Source organism: Armigeres subalbatus, chromosome 3 (assembly GCF_024139115.2).
Source record: "Armigeres subalbatus isolate Guangzhou_Male chromosome 3, GZ_Asu_2, whole genome shotgun sequence".
Classification (NCBI taxonomy): domain Eukaryota; kingdom Metazoa; phylum Arthropoda; class Insecta; order Diptera; family Culicidae; genus Armigeres; species Armigeres subalbatus.
In genome coordinates, this window is record NC_085141.1 from 229,534,139 (window position 1) to 229,552,901 (window position 18,763).

At 37.3% G+C, this 18,763-nt stretch overlaps 1 long non-coding RNA gene across 1 annotated transcript; it reads left to right on the forward strand.

The window, feature by feature from the left end:
• The first annotated feature begins 11,238 nt into the window (after nucleotides 1–11,238).
• Nucleotides 11,239–18,276, forward strand: LOC134226510 (uncharacterized). The gene is made up of 3 exons (XR_009983493.1): nucleotides 11,239–11,445; nucleotides 12,339–12,656; nucleotides 17,409–18,276. It is a non-coding gene; the product is annotated as an uncharacterized LOC134226510 (long non-coding RNA).
• Nucleotides 18,277–18,763: the final 487 nt, after the last annotated feature.

The window sequence follows — 18,763 nt, forward strand, 5'->3', positions numbered from 1 at the left end:
TCAAGTTGCTCACGGGTTGTAAGTTGCTGAGTGCTGTGCTGTCTAAGCTGACAATTGACGCGTTACTGATCTGGTGTTTGTTAAACGCAATAGAAGTAAATTTTTAGAAGTACAATAATTTTGTCTGCTCACAGACCAACATTCAGAAGACTTTTATACCTACAAAAAAAATAACGACCTGTATATCAAGAAATTGGTGATCATCGAAAATAATAAAAAAAATAACTTTGTAGACTCAATAGACTATATACTTTTTTACGCTCGAAATCAAAAATAGCGTTCTATCTTTTAACGCTCCAAATTCGAAAAAGCGCTCTAACTTTTTACGATCTAATTCGGCCCAAAAAAAATGCAACACCTACTCTGCGTGATTGAGAATTTTACAACCTCTAACCATTCATTTTTCAGCATGGGTCGCACGACACTTTGAAATTGAGGTCACCTGTTTAGTTAACTTCTTCCACCGGAATGTATAGTTCGTAGCACTATTCGTAAGCAGAATACCAACTTCCAACCCTACACGGCTATCAGATGACCGATTGCCATTCCTACACGGCTATCTGATTGTATCTATCTGTTCGGGAAAAGGAGGCCAAATTGATGGTTGACTCCTACATCACTCCAAAGGCGCATTAACAGCAAGGCGTGCAACCAATTGAATTGCCAACCATCAATTTGAAAACAAATTAGACAAAATAAATGGATTAGTTAAAATTTTCTTTTATCTTTAGGAACATTTTAGGAGGTTTAAAAGCTTATTGCTCCGAATTGTAAACAGTGGACACGCATTTTTCATTCTACGATGGTTTGGAATCCACAAGTTACGATCCTATAAACCGAATGCCTTGATTGAACTTGAAGAAAATCGATTCTCATTATAAAGTTTTGTTTATTACGCAAATAAACATCACATTTTATAAAAAAAATAACGAGTTCTTTCTGATCAGAAATAATAACTGGTTCACAAGCCTGAAGCGATTCCAAACTAGATCAATAAGAAACAGTGCTGACTTCTATGGTCAAACTGTGTAGGTTGAACCATAAATTGTGCGAGATTCAATTTGAACACAAATATTCCAAACCTGTTACCCTTACTCACATTTTCTATGCCCGGCTAGTGCCACATGGCAAAGAAAACCAATCGTTGCCGTCCGCACCGCATTCAATGCCTTTTTGCATCTACTAGATCTCAGAATCAGAAGAGACAGGTGATTGAGAGGGTAGAGCTGCTAAGTGCCCATGCTATTGCCCCGAGCTGTGCGGAGTGATTCAGTGCAGAAAGCTTTTGACAGAAGCATGTTCACGCGTTCTTCGGACATAAAGACCGGACGGACAACGACGACGACGACGATGACGACGGGCCAGTCTCGAACCTTTCAACGGCTATTTTGGAATGTAGATTCCTATATGGGCAGTGGTCCGGTGATTTAATACAGTGCGCTTTATTGGAATAGCAGTTATTGGTAGGTATCTATCCACAAGCACCTGATGTTAAGTTTGCCAATGCTGAGCAGGACAACTTTCGATCTTGTTATGTAAATGGAGCGACATATTTTGAGAGTGGCTTAAGCACAAGGGCCCACGCGATTATCTTGGAACAGGTTGACTGATTTACTGCTGAATTGGTGGGATTTCAAGTGTTTCGATCGGCGACGTGACGAAAAGTGAATAATTGAGATTTCTCAGGTGGCTCGATTTTTGGTTGATACATATCTGGAATACAACAATGCCAATTTAAATTCTTGGTCACAATCTCAGTCGACTTGCGTAGACTGTGGAATTAAATACAAATAATCAATAGATGCCAAACCCTAAACAGTTAACGTTTATTCTTTTTACAAACGTGTTGTGCATATATGAAGCTTTATATAAAAATGTCATTTATTCCTAAACATATGCTATCACAAACTTAAATGGTGAAGTACTGTTTGCAAATTCATGTTTGAAATGTTTTGTTTTTGCCTTTCAGAGATAAGATCTGAAGTAGTTTTGCGGTATCACCTTTGAACTAATGCGTAGTGTCTGGATTGTACCAGACATTTAATTTCTGTTGATGGGTCATTAAACAAACATTTCAGTTGCTACAAAACAATTGACGCGATTATCATAAGAGCCATTTCTCATAGAACTCAAATTTCATTTCAAAATGTTAGATTTAATCTGAATATCAGGTTACTTGCAACGACCTCCTCATCGGCAAACGTTCCCCATATCTGCCTTTTCTTCCTCTATGCGGCAATTACGTTCCTACCGAAACTTGCTTGCATGTATTTTTTTGAATAAAACGCTCTTTTAAAACTGCCTTTACGGGAATTTTTTCATTGACTTGTGAATGTAATCGCACATTCATACAACAGAAAGTTTAGGAAAATAGCCTTATAAGACCATCGGTGTCACAAGAATCGAATTCACCATTTCCGAATTGACTGTCGCGCGTCTTCACCAACCGGTCCAACTGGAGCTCCATCGGCAAACGTGATCCCCATTATTCACCGCTCGAATCGCGCCGCGAGATGCGAGAATGTTAATCGTTTTCGTTAGAACAGCAATTTGGACGCTAAGCCTTTGGGACTTCTCGAATTTAATAGCTCGAATGGCCCGCGTGCGATCCCTATCGGCCCGCGGCGGCGGTGGTGGGCAAACACCGAAAAATGGATGTTCGCGCACACCAATAACCAGCACCACTTAACGGGCGAACGGAGGCACACGGACCGGACCAGATCCCCAGGTAACTCCTTGGAGGGAAACTCTCCATACGCGATCGATGGACCACCAGCAGAGTTGGCGTGTTAATTAATGGAATTATTCGGTCCCATTCAGCAGCAGTCAGCTACTCCCAGCTGTCCGTCGTTGTCGCTTGATGTTGCTGCCGTTGCTATTAATCGTTTGACCGAATAGAAGCGCGCAGAGAACGATAGACGCATGAGCCATAACTCTTTTTCCAAAATTGATTGGTGGTTAAATTGTTTTTGTTGTGTCGCTGCCGATGGTCGCTCGGTGGGCTGGATCAGGTAGATCTAATGTGGCGATACAGGTGATCGAGAAAAAAAGGGACAAGTTTAGGTTTCATTAACATTTTTGGGACGATCTAATCTTATACACATAGCTAGTACGCATATGTGTTTTATTTCCATTGTTATGCAATGAAATCTTTCAAAAAAGTTTGGTGTTAATGAACGTCAGAATAATCCTGAACGATTATTCAAAGTTATGTTGATATAAAAGCTCTGGGCATGCCTTGCTTTGCAAGATGCCAGAGATGACTGGTTTTTAGACAAAAACAGGTGCCTACCGTACAAATTTAAACTTCAAACGCTTGAGCACTTTCTAATATATAACCAGACTGTTAACATGCATTTTAAGCTACACTGTTGAAACCATCATTGCAATCATAAAATATAGTATTCATTTTTGCACTTCGTGTTTAATATGTGCGAGTTATTGCGTATAATGTTTGCAAATTTTGGAAATCTCGGGCAGCAGCTGCATTGGATTTATTACACAGTACCGAGCAAAATAACTGCCAGTAACACCACTTGGATAGCTTAGGCTGTCTTTTAGTTATTTCGTCGCCTTAAATTAATGTGCATTACAAAAATAGAACTTTAATAAAGTAAGCCAGAACCATGAGTTCTTTTAATCCAACTTGATGAAACATTTCGACGAAATATTTTTGAAAATTTCCCATACACATTGAAGCGTCCGAAATTTGAGTATGTCCGAATTTTGATTATCCACGGAAATTCATTTTACGTTTTTGAAGTCCTAAAATACTCCGAAGCATTGAATATGGAAACACTTATTCATATGGAGGTTGTGTTGCCCCAAATGGCCGGAATGAAATTCTGTGACAGCGACTCTCCGTTGATGCGTGTGCATGCCACGGAGATTTGACTAGAAGAGGTAGAGCCATGGCTTGCTGCTCGCCGATTGACACGCTGAGGTATAAATCATAAACACACGATGAAGGCATCTTACTCAAACCCCACATTCCCCTTCTTCTCTCATTAAAAAACGAAAAAAATCCTTCTAGCATAGGATGCAATGCTTGTTTATCTCATTCGTTAGTTAAATGAGATGAAGATGAACATCTATTGGATTTATCTCAATATCATGGTTTAAATATCAGAACAATGATATTGTCGGGGAGATAACTCAGAAAACACGAGGCGCGTACTTTTAAGATTTTTATTCTTCACGCTTTGCTTGTCTGAACACGAATGAATCGCTCAGTAGAACAACACTGTACTTGAAAATAGAAAAGCCTTTTACACTGAACGGAAAATTCGGAACGAAAACACGTTCATCGGAAGCAGTACAATATTGAGTAATAAATACAGAATACATTAAAAAGGCCGATTTAGATATGCACGGAAACGGAATGCTACACTTGGAATACATGCTAATCAAATAATACTACAACTCGGCCATGCCTGACTATTGATCGGCTCGATCACAAAATACAGTTTCAAGATATGTACACAAACATATACACAAACACAGAGTATTGCTTTCTCAATCAGATAATCAAGTTTCATGTCGTATTATCTCAGAATCGCTACCACTTGCGTCCCTCCAATCGGCCCACCGCTTCATTCGCGACGATTCTATTATGCCATCATAGGGCAATTGAGATATTTGACCATTCTCAATATCTCTACATATCTACATATCTACATATCTATCATTTGGAAGAACTTTATGTATGCGATAAGGGCCTCTGAACTTTGGGACAAACTTTTTGTTCGTTCCGATAGTTGTATCAATATTTCGAATGACGACGTAATCACCTTCGGAAAACACAATGGGACATCTATGTTTCTTATCATGTAACTCGGAATTGCGATTTTGAGAACGCTCAATGCATTTTTCAGCAGATCTACGAAGGGTTTCCAAATCTCTGACAGACTCCCGAAGTTCACAATTCATCTTATCATCCAAAAACTCGGAAAGAACATCAACATTGCGACCACGTTGTTGGACTCCATACAGAAGTATACTGGGTGTCTGGCCAGTAGTCGAATGAATTGAATTATTTACAGCGTATTCCACTTTTCCCAACATTTTACACCAATCCGAATGCTGTACTGGTTCCGTAAGTTTAGCCAACAAAGACTTGATAATACGATTAACTCGTTCAACTTGACCGTTTGCCTGAGCAGAAGCAGTAGCAACCTTCACATGTTCAATGTTATTGTTCAAGAGGTACGAAGTGAAATCCAAAGAAGTAAAACACGTTCCACGATCGCTAACGATTCTTCTTGGTCGGCTGTAATTTTCAAAATACTTATCAAGACAAGCGCAAACTTCTTTCGTACTTGTCGAGTTCACTGGATACAGTTTGACAAACTTCGTGAAAGCATCAACCACCACCAAAATGTGCTTTCTCTTTGAAACGATTGAGGGAAGTGGACCGAAATGATCAATGTGAATCGTATCAAAAGGAACGGGTTTTTTCGGAATGCTGTGCAAAGCACGACAATCGGAATTAGGATCGGAATAGATTATACAACGGACACAATTCTTAATGTATTTTTCTACCTCGCCTTTCATATTCGGGAACCAATAATGCATCTGAATTTGCGCATGCGTCTTCGTAATTCCCATATGGCACAATTTCTCATGCACACTACGTATTACGTTGGATACCATTTCCTTGGGTACATAAAACAGAAGTTTTCCAGAGGAGCTACAACGGTATACCAACCCATCTTCAAGACAGAAATGCTTCACTATTCCACTCTCCAACCTCTCTCTCAACTCGATAATGTCCTTATCTCGCCCTTGTGTAACTTGAAGTTGAAACTCAAGATCATCTGAATTAACTGCGGAAACTACTTGATCAGAGTTATCGTAAGTTACGATATTGGCACTGTTCAATCGACTCAGAGCATCCACATGATTCATAAGCCTACCATGGCGATGTTGGATAGTGTAGTGGTAATTTTCTAACTCAAGGGCCCATCTAGCATTAACACTCTTTTTGTTCAATGTCATAGTGAGTGAGTTACAATCTGTAATGATACAAAACGGAATTCCTTCCAAATAGATTCGGAACTTCCTTAGCGAGTAGATAATAGCTAAAGTTTCTAGCTCGAAACTGTGATAACGCGATTCAGCAGCGGATGTTCGTTTGGAGAAATACCCGATTGGATGAAATTTACCATCGTCCTGCTTTTGCATCAATATACCACCAAATCCTTCACTACTAGCATCACAGTGCAGTTCCGTTTCCCGTTTTGGATTATAAAGAGCAAGGACCGGAGAAGACACCAGCTTACTTCGTAGAGTTTCAAAAGCTTCCTTGCATTTCTCGTCAAAGTGAAATTTGGCTCCAGGGTTAGTCAAAGCACGTAGAGGCATAGCAATTGTTGAGAACGATGGAACAAACCTTCGGAAATATGAAAACAAGCCCAAGCATTTACTGAGATGCTTCACATCACATGGAATTGGCAGTTTTCAATTGCAGCCAAGTGCGAATTGTTTGGTCTTATGCCATTTTCACTTACAGTAAATCCCAGTAATTCAATCTCCGTGAAACAGAATTGACACTTCTTGATCTTAATCTCCAATCTAAAACCTGCCAAAGTACGAAGGACCTGTTGCAGAACACTAATATGTTCCTCGATCGTAGCCGTTGCTATAGTAATATCGTCCAGATAGACCGTAACAGTTCCTTTCTTGATGAACGGTGCCAACAAAACAACATTGATGAATCTCTGGAACACTGCTGGGGCGTTACGCAATCCAAAAGGCATCTTTAAGTATTCGTATTGTCCGCTGGGAGTGACAAAGGCCGTGTACGGAATAGTGTCCTCAGCTAAGTTAACCTGGTGAAACCCATTTTTGAGATCCAATACTGTAAAATACTTCTTCCCTTCAACACGTTCCAGGCAGTCATCTATCAACGGCATAGGATAACTATCACGAACAGTCAATTTGTTCAGTGCACGGTAATCCACACACATTCGCTTTTCGCCACTCTTTTTCGTTCGTAAAACAATTGGAAATGCGTAAGGAGAATTACTTGGTCGTACAATTCCAGCATTCAACAATTCCTCAACAATGTGGTCAACTTCCATTTTGTCGGAATAAGACAGTCTCCTTGGCGCGAAATTAATTGGAATATGCGAATTGAGCTTAAGCTTCATTTCGTAGTTATGCTTCTTAATGGGTATATTCTCAAGGTCAAGATAATCGTTATGAATGATATTTAATATCTTATTGCGATGTTCAACACTTAATTCTGGATTTATAACATACTTGCAATCACTGTCAACCGTATCAATGCAGAACACATCAGGAACTGAAGAGTAGTCTATCATCGTAACAGGTTTGTTTTGCTTTAGCAGAACGGAACAAGTAGACAATACGGAAGTATCGGAAGCAGCGGAAGAAGCGGAAATTAACTGGGCGGAAGTCGAATCAATTGGGATCATGACAGGAGTGGAATTCGATTCATTAGAGATCGCAGTAACTGGCTGACGATTGCATTGATTACAAGTGGTAGTGAGTTCTGAAGGTGCATCATTAGAATAATCAAACGCACAATGTAACAGGTTTCCAAAAATTTTATTCGATTTGGGTCAGGTCCAATTTCAATTTCAAATTTTGGTTTTGTATTAACGGAATCGATAAATCTTGTATCGTATAAAGTAATGCCAAATTCATTCAAAAATTCCGTCCTAGTAATAACGGAACACAAAGATAATTATCGGGTACTACATGTACCCTTAAACATGTTTTACGGTCACGAAATGAAACAGATGCTCCAATAACTCCAAAGGTGCATAGTGGGAAGTTGCCTATGCTCTTGTATCCTGAATTCGCCTTATCACTCAGTCCCATCGATTGTGGAACTATCGAGCGTCGGACAAAACTAATTGGACTGCCCGTGTCGAACATGGAAAGTACAGTGTTACATAAGTGTGTGCTACAGTCAATTGAGAAAGCAATACTTACGATATTCAACTCAGAGAGAACTGCTCCTAGTTCACCAACGGATTGGCGGTCGCCACCGGCATTCTGGCGAAATTCATCCACTAGAGCCACCTGGCTGTTGTTGCGTGGGGCTGGTCTCAGGCACTCCTTAAGCTGATGCTGAGTAGAACCGCATCGGAAGCAAGAACCCTTCGCTCGGCGTGGCTCCTTACAATCTGCAGACAAATGGCCAATATCGGAGCAGTTATAGCATCTTGGCGATTCCGGTTTGGATGTCGTGAGGCTTGATCTTTGCTTCGCTGGTTGAGTCCGGATCGGCGCAGGACACATTTCTCGCAACTGCACATATCGACGTGAAAGCTGCTTCAGATGGGCCAGATCCCTGGCCGGGTAGAAAACTGCAATGCTTGCTGAACGGTCCTGGAACCGATCGATGATGAGCTGTGCTGTTGGAATCTCATCAATGTTCGCGCTTGAGGCGATCGCGTGCATGCGCAGGGGGTATGCAGTAACCGACATTTGGGAGGCGTCAAAGTTGTTTTGCGCAGCTTGTCGACAATTTCAGCAACGGTGTAAACATGGCCGAAGTTGTCCAGGAAGTTAACACGGAACTGTCGATAATTTGCGGATTTGTCAACACGAAGGAACCATTCCGCCTCCGTTCCTGGCTCCATTAAACGTCGAACACATTTCAACTTGAAATCATCATCGCCTTCCAAAGAGTCGCACGCAGATTCGAAATCGTTGAGCCATCTGTTCGCGTCGGATGTGTCTCCTCCGGAAAATCGCTGGACCGAACCAATTACGTCCTGAATAGTCGGCGGTTTACCTTGCGCTTGTTCGATGTCTTCCAACTCCCGACGCAAATTAGCGATCATTTTGCGTTTCTGCAGCACTCTTAATTCCACATCCAGATCCTCCTCGTGCACTGACGAACCGTCTTCTTCGTTTGGCGCTCCGCCCTGTGCCCCAACATGGTCTTCATAGAGCACTCGCAGGTGCCGCACTGTAGCTGACGGCGGAAAATCGACTTGATTTTCCTGCAGCCATTCAACCAATTCACCTTTGGTCATTCGACTCATTTTCACGGATGCGCGTTTTCCTGTATTCGGCGTGAACAATCCCACTTCTGAAAGTTGTCGGGGAGATAACTCAGAAAACACGAGGCGCGTACTTTTAAGATTTTTATTCTTCACGCTTTGCTTGTCTGAACACGAATGAATCGCTCAGTAGAACAACACTGTACTTGAAAATAGAAAAGCCTTTTACACACTGAACGGAAAATTCGGAACGAAAACACGTTCATCGGAAGCAGTACAATATTGAGTAATAAATACAGAATACATTAAAAAGGCCGATTTAGATATGCACGGAAACGGAATGCTACACTTGGAATACATGCTAATCAAATAATACTACAATATACAGTATGTATTCCCAAGCTGTTGGTCACGAAAGATTGAAAATCTATACAAACTATTAGATTAGGATCTAAGTAATGAATAGATGATTAGAGAACAACAAGCTTACGAAGTCAATAACCCAAATACAAATACGAAGTCAATAACCCAATGACAACTACAAGCTAAATTCATTTAAAATGCTATTCAAATCCAATTCACATTCAACCCAAATCCGTCCTAAATCAAGTTCAAATCCAATCCAAATACAATCCAAATCGGTACATTTAATCCAACTTTTAGTCTCGCGCCAGCTTTTTATTATAGCAACGGATCTACTATGGTATTTTAATTTTGACACATGATGTGTATATATTCAAATTTTATAGTAGTTTCAATCTTAGCAACCTGAGGAACTTGCTTTACAATGATACGTCAAAAATTCTCACTTTTTTTTTCCAATTTTCAGCATGGCTATGCATATTCATTCTATTTAGAATATTTTTGAGTAAATTAAATACCTATTTATCATTGTCTAGTCATGCGTTTGGCTAGCTTGTGGAGTCTGTTCCCCAGGGTCGGTTATAACTTGCTTCAAAACAGAGCGTTAATGATTAATCATAAATTTAATCATGATTAATGAATAATCACTAAAATTAATCACTAATCTTAATCGTTAATCACAACAAACTGGTTAATAATCGTTATTCATTAATCATAATCATTGGTTGGAACAACAAATCATTAATCATCAATCTTAATCATAAAAACTATGCACATAATCGTTAATCATTAATCATAATCATTGATATTTCTAATGTAATCATTATTCATTAATCATGAATTATGAAGCAGATTTTAATCAATGAATAATATAAAAAGTTCATCTAGCAACACTGAGACTGAACATTCATCGACCTTCAACAAAACATGTGTGGCGTGCGAGTACGACACCTGTATAACCACACTGGAAGGTGGACGCAATAGTATTTGTAACACATTTATAAGCAAAGAGAAAGAGCCGAAGCAACATTCGCATCTTCACTCATCGTTCTCGAATATGTGTTTGCATTTTTCGATCGAAGGGTAGGGTACGGTAAAATGATCAATAGTTAACCTCGTTGCTTATTTATTGAATAATTAGAGTAAATTTCCGATAACTAGTTCTACTCTTCCCTATAATATTACAAAGGTCATACACTCAATTAATACAACCGAATATCACCTTTGAATATGCATTCGAAAAAGTAATTTAAATTGGGTTTTATGATAGAATGTTTCATCGTTATAGTTGTAACTTCATAGTTGTATTTTCATATCCATATATCTTATTTTCAAGCTCCATTACAAAAGTTTTTCATATACTATACACTATACCCTTGTATACCCCTCAAACATTTTACAATTATTAACACTTCACAACATAAAAAAGCATAAGAACATTCGTCAGAATGTAAGTTGACTTTTCCCGGAAGAATTTGATAGGACGTAAACATAAATTACTATATAAATAAAGTGTGATCAAATCTAGAGAGTTCACTGCCGAGAAGGTCTTCACTATGAGTAATTTACCCTATATTTTATACGTGTGTAGTTTGTAGGTGGTTTTTGCGTTTATACCATTGTATATATAAAAAATCGATATGGTATGTGAGTATGTGTCCTAATGGCAAGCGCACATAAAAGGATAGGATTTGTTTCAACGGGAATAGTTTTTCGATGGAAACAAATCTATTTCTATGTGCTCGAAAGAGAAAGATGATTGATCAGCAAGCTCTATGTGTTTGTTTCGCAATACATTGCTCTGTCTCTAGAGAACGTGTCGTGTGATTCGAAGCCAGTCAGTTCAGCTCAAAGTGTCATCGGGTGTGCTATGTTTTTCCTTTGCGCGCGAAAATCGTGTGTTTCAGTTAGTGAGTGATTTGAATTCATGGAAATGGCTGAAGAATCAGCGAGTGAATTTAGTAGAATTTTAGATGGGGAGAAGTTTTTCAAAATCCTTAAAGTAGAAGGTGGAAGAAAGGTGGAGGCGAAATGCCTCAAGTGTGGGAAAATTGTGAAAGGAACGGCGAAGCAATCGACTAATTATTTATCGCACTTGAAGGTAAGCGTGAAAATCAGTCCACAGCAAAAGTGAAACAAAAGCTCAAAAAAATAAGTCCAAATATAACAGGTACTGTGTAAGTGTGTGTGTGTGATTGCACTTTAATTTCCATCCACACATGGACAGTAAAATTCTCGTAGGTGTACTTTTTCAAAAAGGCATATGTGGTATTATAAACAAAAGTTCAAACGTCGCTTTGTCCAATCTGATGATATTCCCTTGCAACGCCACCAACAGGTAGCGAAAGCCTTCCCCTACTTGATTATGGAGATAGATTACGTGAGAGTGCTATCAGGTTGAATAAATCGACGTTTGACTCTTTGTTCACAAAATCACATACGTTCTTTTGAATAAATACCCGTAAGTGAACAATATTATTTTGAATTTCTGATGACCGTTACAAATATTAATTTAAATTATGTCCTACTGGTCTCCGAAAGGTCAAGAGGGAGGAATAAACAAAATAAATATTAAAATGGAAAAAATCATTAAAACTCCTCGGGTTTGTTAAAGAATGTTTTGAAAATCATCAAAATTGCCCGATTTTTTTTTGTTGCCCCCTCAAAATATTTTTTTGGGCGAAAAAACCGAGAGGGGGAAGAGACATAATTGTATTTAAATATTTGTATCGGCCTAAATTCTTTTGTATAATAATTTCCTTCAAATTTCTTTTTAATAACAAATTTTTCCTAAATAGTTTTTACATGCCCGTCAGTAGAGTTTTTCTGATTTTGCATGATAACATATAACATAAATAACGAATAACAAAATGCCTAGTTTCCATATAAAATCAATTCCAACTTTTAGCTGATTTCCTTTCGACTTAATTTGAATCAATTGTTTTCTTTTTTTTTCAATATTTTTAATAGTACCATTTCTCATGTCTATTTCAGGAAAAAGGGCATGAAGAATGTTTGAACGAGTATTTAGCAGCTCCGAAAAAGAAGGTACAGTCCAAACCAAAACACTCGACGTGCCAAGAGAAATTACAATCGACGTTAAACTTTCCAACAATAAGTTGTACCTCATCCAGCAAAGCCGCGGAATCTAAGGCCGATACTCTCGTAACAGATTACATAATCGATGGTATACTTCCTTTGACAACAGTGCGAAAACTTTCTTTCAAGAAGCTTGTAAACGGACTGCAAGGCAAAAAAACTGGATTCTCCAATCTTGTCATATGAGAAACTGGTTGGCTATTTGGATCAAAGGTAAGTCGTTTTACGATATAAACACAAATACACATATTGATATTACATATATTTACATTTATCAAATTGTTTTAATGCCGAATATCTTTATCTGTGCCCTGGAGTAAAATGGCTGGCCACTTTGAACAGCTAGTATTTCAATATTTATGAACAAACGTTAGTGCAGTTCTTTTATCCAGAATCCTATCAAGATCTTTATCCGCATGAGAAAAAAAACTATAAAATTAAACCGCACAGTTTATCACAAAATAATCCTGTATAATCGATTTTGCTCCACCACGCTCATTTGATTTTGTTTCATGTGCTGAGTGTCCTCCAAAAATTTGAGCCTTATTGGAGCCTTATTAGCACAAGTGGTTTCAAGTTCATATGAGTGATGCACTTTGACAAATTTTATGATCATGAAACCTGGATTGAAATCGAACTATTTCATCCGTCTAAGACGAGTTAAGTACTCTCCATTTAATTCCACCAATTATTTTGACAGTCTTTTGATTTCTTTGGCACTCTTGAAAAATAATTGAAATGGAATAAGGTGGACAAGAAGACGAACTTAGTTTTCAAACGAATGCACAGCCTTTTTATTCTTATTCTTATTCTTTTTAATATTGCCTTCTTCAAATTACATTTCTTAAATCATGATGTTACAAGATATTTCTGATTATATTCACATCAAATAGTTTGTGAGAATAAAACACATTGACTTTAGAGCATCCCTAATATTTTTTCGTTATAAAAATATTTTGGACAATTGTGTATTTCGTCGGGATATTTTAATTATATGCGATGCAATGATGTCTGATGTTACAAGTTTTTGTAGACTAACCAATGTTAACAAAAGTCCAACAACGAAATTCTTTTAACTCCTTAACCATAAATAATCAGTCTACTGGTCATTATAGTCTGTATTTTTAGATAACAAATGTGATGAAATAATTAACAAATGTAACAAATGTGATGTTATTGCCCAAATTCATTTAAAATCTTGTCACGTATATACAATGTACTTACTAACATTGGTCACAATTAATTATTTCGTTTCATATTGTAGTCCTACATGTGAACGATTATGATTCAATTTTCGCGATGAAGACCTTAGCTGTTAACAAGACTATCTGTTATCGTTGTAATAAGTTATTATTCATTAACTATGCTTTTTCCATACTTTTTTTGCACTTAATGTCATATATTGATTATTTTCGCCAGAATCAAATCACTTTTTTGATCGATTATTATTTTTTTATTTTTATGTGGACCATAATAAGTATCCTAGATGATAATACGGTTGGTATTATACTATGATATGACCTCTAGAACCATTTAAATATCATAAAGGACATTTTTTCGATAATTTTCGCAAAAAATCACCTCGTGTCCGTATTTTTTTATCGTACATTGTCAACCATTACCCAAAAAATATTTTTTACAAGAAAAGTTTTCGTGAAAACAAATTGAAAAAATATTATAATGGGACTGAGATATTCAAGTTTTGGTAAACCATGAATATTTGTTAATATATTAGAATTTATTGCACGTCTATTTGAACGACATATGACAATTTAATTAGTATGATATAAAAACAATAGAATTGAATGTTCATCTATATATTTTTTTGTATTTTTATGATATTTTATTGCAACACCCTATTGTATTTTTTATCCGGGAAGTGTCTACCATTTCTATAAAAGGGGCCACTAAATTTATCTAAATTTAGGCCGCTGTAATTAAATGCTGGCTTGAAAATGAACTATTTCACATGCAAGATTGTTATTTTACTTTTTTGGTGCTGAAAACCATTTAAAAAAAAATCGCCAGAGGATTCTAAAACAAATCAACGATCTTTTTCATCAATTCATGGGCATTTAACTTCATATTTTTTCCATTTCTAGCGGCTTTAAAAACTAATCCAACAGCAGAGTGCAAAAGTTTTCCTGGTTAAAAACCAGCACTTCATGCGGTCCTCGTTGTTTTGTAACTGATCTACCAAATAATAATTAAGCACACGCTATGATAAAACGATTCGTTTTCGCTCATTTTCCATCAAGGATCTTTCTTCACACAGCTGTGTAAAACACATTGAAATGCATCACTGGTGCCCCCATAACTGCAGCTTTTTTTAAAAAGGAATTTTTCATGGAGTATTTGTATTGTCCACCGAATCAGTTCATTGTCGCAACTGCTTGCGAAAAACATCTCTCATGGTGTGCTACATATCGTGAGTGTATACAGAGATGATAAGTGAAAGATTTTATCATTTCGCTTTGAATTCAATCTCTGGCAGCACAATCGGTGACTAAGGAGAACAGACTGATTATTAAAGGTTCTTTATTTAATAAATTCAGCCAAATTATACTTCAGCTTCCATTCCACACTTTCGATCCGCGACCAGTAGCACGTGCACTATTGGTCATTGAGAAAACCGATTAAGAGAGTATAAACCTTGAGTTCAATTACTAAAATATCTGTTAGTCTAGATGAGTTCAAATCAACTCCCAGTTCACAGAATCATAGCAGCTCAGAATCACACTCCTCTAATGCAAGATCTTTATCAGTGAGCCATTCTGTATCACTGTGATAATTAGCACAGCGCGATGGTTGTTCTGTTTCGTAAACCAATTACATCAAAGTGTATAGATTACGATGAAGTAGTTTTATGCTCTTTACGTAGTAGTAGTAGATTTATGCTTTATACTCAAGAGGTCGGTGATTCAATTCCAGGCTATTCTCTTAAAATAATAAATATTGCAAACATTACTGCCGTGGTGATTAAGAGGATGCAAATGTGAGCTTTGTTAGATTGTGATTGTACAGTATACTTCGTCGTAGGTCTCCGAGCAACAATATCACAATATCAATCACGATAATTGTTCCTTTAATTCTCAAGAAGATATTTGTTCAGAATTTATAGTTTCTCTTATTAATACCTATATAGCGGAATGCCTCGATCATCACACTTCTTAAAATCTATTTGAGTGTTTCCGATTTTTTTCAAAAAAAAAAAAAGAATTTAATTAAATGTTTGATGATTCTCCTTCAAATTTTAAAATTCTAATAATTGTTCTATGGCCATATTTTTATATTTTATATTTGTTTCGAATGGAAGTTCTGGAGACGAGTTGGGTGGTTTAGTTGCTACTGCTTCTACAACAGGAGGTGTAGGCTTTTCTTTTCAATCTTCAATTATCCGTGTTTCATGTTCTACTCAGTGATGAATTTATTACGTAAATAAAAACCACTATAATACAGTCAAACCTCCATAAGTCGATATTGAAGGGACCATCGACTCATGGAAATATCGAGATGTGGAATAGGAAATCCTTGGGAAGCTGTTTGAAGGGACCATCAGAGTAGCCTAGAAAATATTTTTTAATATGGCATAATTTGCTTCCATGAGTCGATATCGAGTCATTGAACATCGACTCATGGAGGTTTGACTGTAAAGTATACAAAAAATAACATTGTAAACGTTTACAACTATAGTTTATAGTAGGTATACTAAATATCTTTCAAGGTAACAAATCTAATATTACCTGTATCATCTTTATTAAGCAGATGTCCATCTTTTTCCTAAGCATTTGCAAGGACATTCCCAGTAAAGGATGTGTGCCACCGTTTTTGGCATAAAGTCGCCGCTGACATTTTTGTAACGGCGCGCCATTGTTTAAAATCTGTTACGCCACTCATCTATACATTTTAAGTTTTAAGTGATTTCGAATGTATGTTTCGGAAAACATCCAGTGGAAATTTCTGAGATCTTTTAGAGAAATTCTCTTACAATGTCTCAATTCATTTTCTTAAACATTACCATTTAAACATGGAAGAATTCTCCTTGAAACTCCGCGCAATTTCTCGTTGGAATTTTGCGTTTAGATTAGATAAAATTGATAATTCTTTAGATTTTTCGAAAAAAAAAATTTTATCGAAATTTTCCGTAAAAATTTGGAGGAATTTCATTTTGAAATCCAATGAAGTGTTTAGAAATTCTGAACAACTTCCTGTTTAAATTCAGACTTTTGTGAAATTTGAGTAGAATTTTCGTTTAAATTTCAAACAATTTTATGTTGTAATTCCGTGGTATAAACGGTAAAAATTTGGTGAAGAATTGATGTGGGTCTACCGGAAAACTTTCCTTGGAGATTCCGAGCAAAAACTTATGGAAACACTGAATAACTTGGTGTCCTGTGGAAACTCAAAAGAAATTAGCGTAGAAATTTAGCAGAATCTCTCGTGGAAATTTCGAACAATTTCTGTGAAAATTCTGAAAAATTACCTTTTGGAAATTCTTATTAGGTTTTTTTTTGTGTGAAATTTCGACAACTTTACCTTGAGAATTTTGAAAAATTTACCGTGATAACTCCTGAGACTTCTGTGCGAATTCAGAAAAAAAGTCCCGTAGAATCTTTTGGGAAATTATAAGATTCTCACAATGATCTTTTAGTCCTAATTTCAAGATTCTTTTTCTAATTCATGAGATTACAAAAAAAAATCTCAAATTATGCGTTGAACGACAGATTACGACTGTATAGCCGAAATATAACTGTGTAAGGATTCAATTTCAAATTTAAGGTCAAACTTTATTCAAACGCTAATATTTTCTTCGAAATATAACTAGCTTTTTTGAAATCCTAATGTAATGAACAGATGTATACGGAATAAGCAGCATCTCTAGTTTCTATTGTTTCTGTTTCTATTTTTAAGCAGATCATATTCAGTTTCTATATCTCTTGGAAATGAACTCTCTTGTCTTTCCAGAGTTGCTGAATTTGTGATTAGCATGAAAAAGGTAATCTTCAACACTAAATTCATCTGCGTAACATGTGATGCTTGGTCTGGCGCAGGTCGCAATTACTTAGGCGCCACTATCAGTTGCATAGCACCAGGTGACCGAGGGTTGAAACGAAAGTCATATGTAATTGCACTTCAAAGATTTGATGGCGCTCATACATATGACCGTATCCGTGATGTGCTCTTGAATCTGATGGACAAATACGAAATTCCTCTAGATAAAGTTGTGGGAGTCGTTACGGATGGAGGTAGCAATTTCATCAAGCTTTTGAGGTTTATGGATCACAATTCAGAGATTACTACATTGATGCTGATAATAAGGATGATAATGAAGCAGAATTAACCATCGTCAATATTGACGATGGCGTCCTTGAAGGTTTGGAAGCAGATACACGCCAAAGAAAACTTCCTCCTCATTTCAAATGCGTACCCCACACCTTACATAGAATTGCGTCCGCTGATGTTGGAAAGCTGCTCTCCTCCAATAAAACATCTTCCGTCCAAGCTTTAAATAAGGCACTGTCCTATAGCAGCGAACTTTGGAAGCTTTGTGCTTATCCAAAACAACGTGAGAAAGTTCAACAAGTCTGTGGAAAACTTTTCATCAAGCCAATCGACACAAGATGGAACAGCATGTTCCGTGCTATCGAAAGAGTAGTGCAGATGTTCGATAAGCTAGACTCACTGTACAAAACATTCCCGGATATTAACAGGCTGAGCGATTATCATAGAACACTTTTGAAAGAGTATCTTATTATTATGGAGCCAATTGCGAATGCAATCGATGATCTGCAAAGTGACAGCGTTTTTCTTGGCGACTTCCTACCTTCGCTAATCCTCGTTCAGCAGCTGCTTGAAGAAATTCATACTACTCACTCATCAATTCTAAAGGATCAGGTCCTTGGGTCTCTGGAATCCAGATATGGAGACGAGTTGAATTTCGAATCATCTGAAAACTATATTGTAGCGGCGGTTTCACATCCAGCGCATAAGCTTTTGTGGATTCAGGATGCGGATAAGAGAAAAATGTGCCAAGATATGCTTTTCAACTATATGCAGAAGGAAGTTTGCAGCAAGTTAAAGGTACCTCACGAAGAACCCATCGCTGCACAGAGTTCAATGCTGCAGCACCGACGGTTGCAGTTTTTGTATAATAAGATTCCATTGACATCAACCTCCGATTCAGAATTGAGCATCGAACTGCATGGCTTTTTGAACGAAGAAAGTGGAGAACTCCAAACACTGGAAAAGTTCCCATCGGTTAAACAAGTCTTCCTTCGGTTCAACACCCTACTACCGTCTCAAGCTGGGTCGGAACGCTT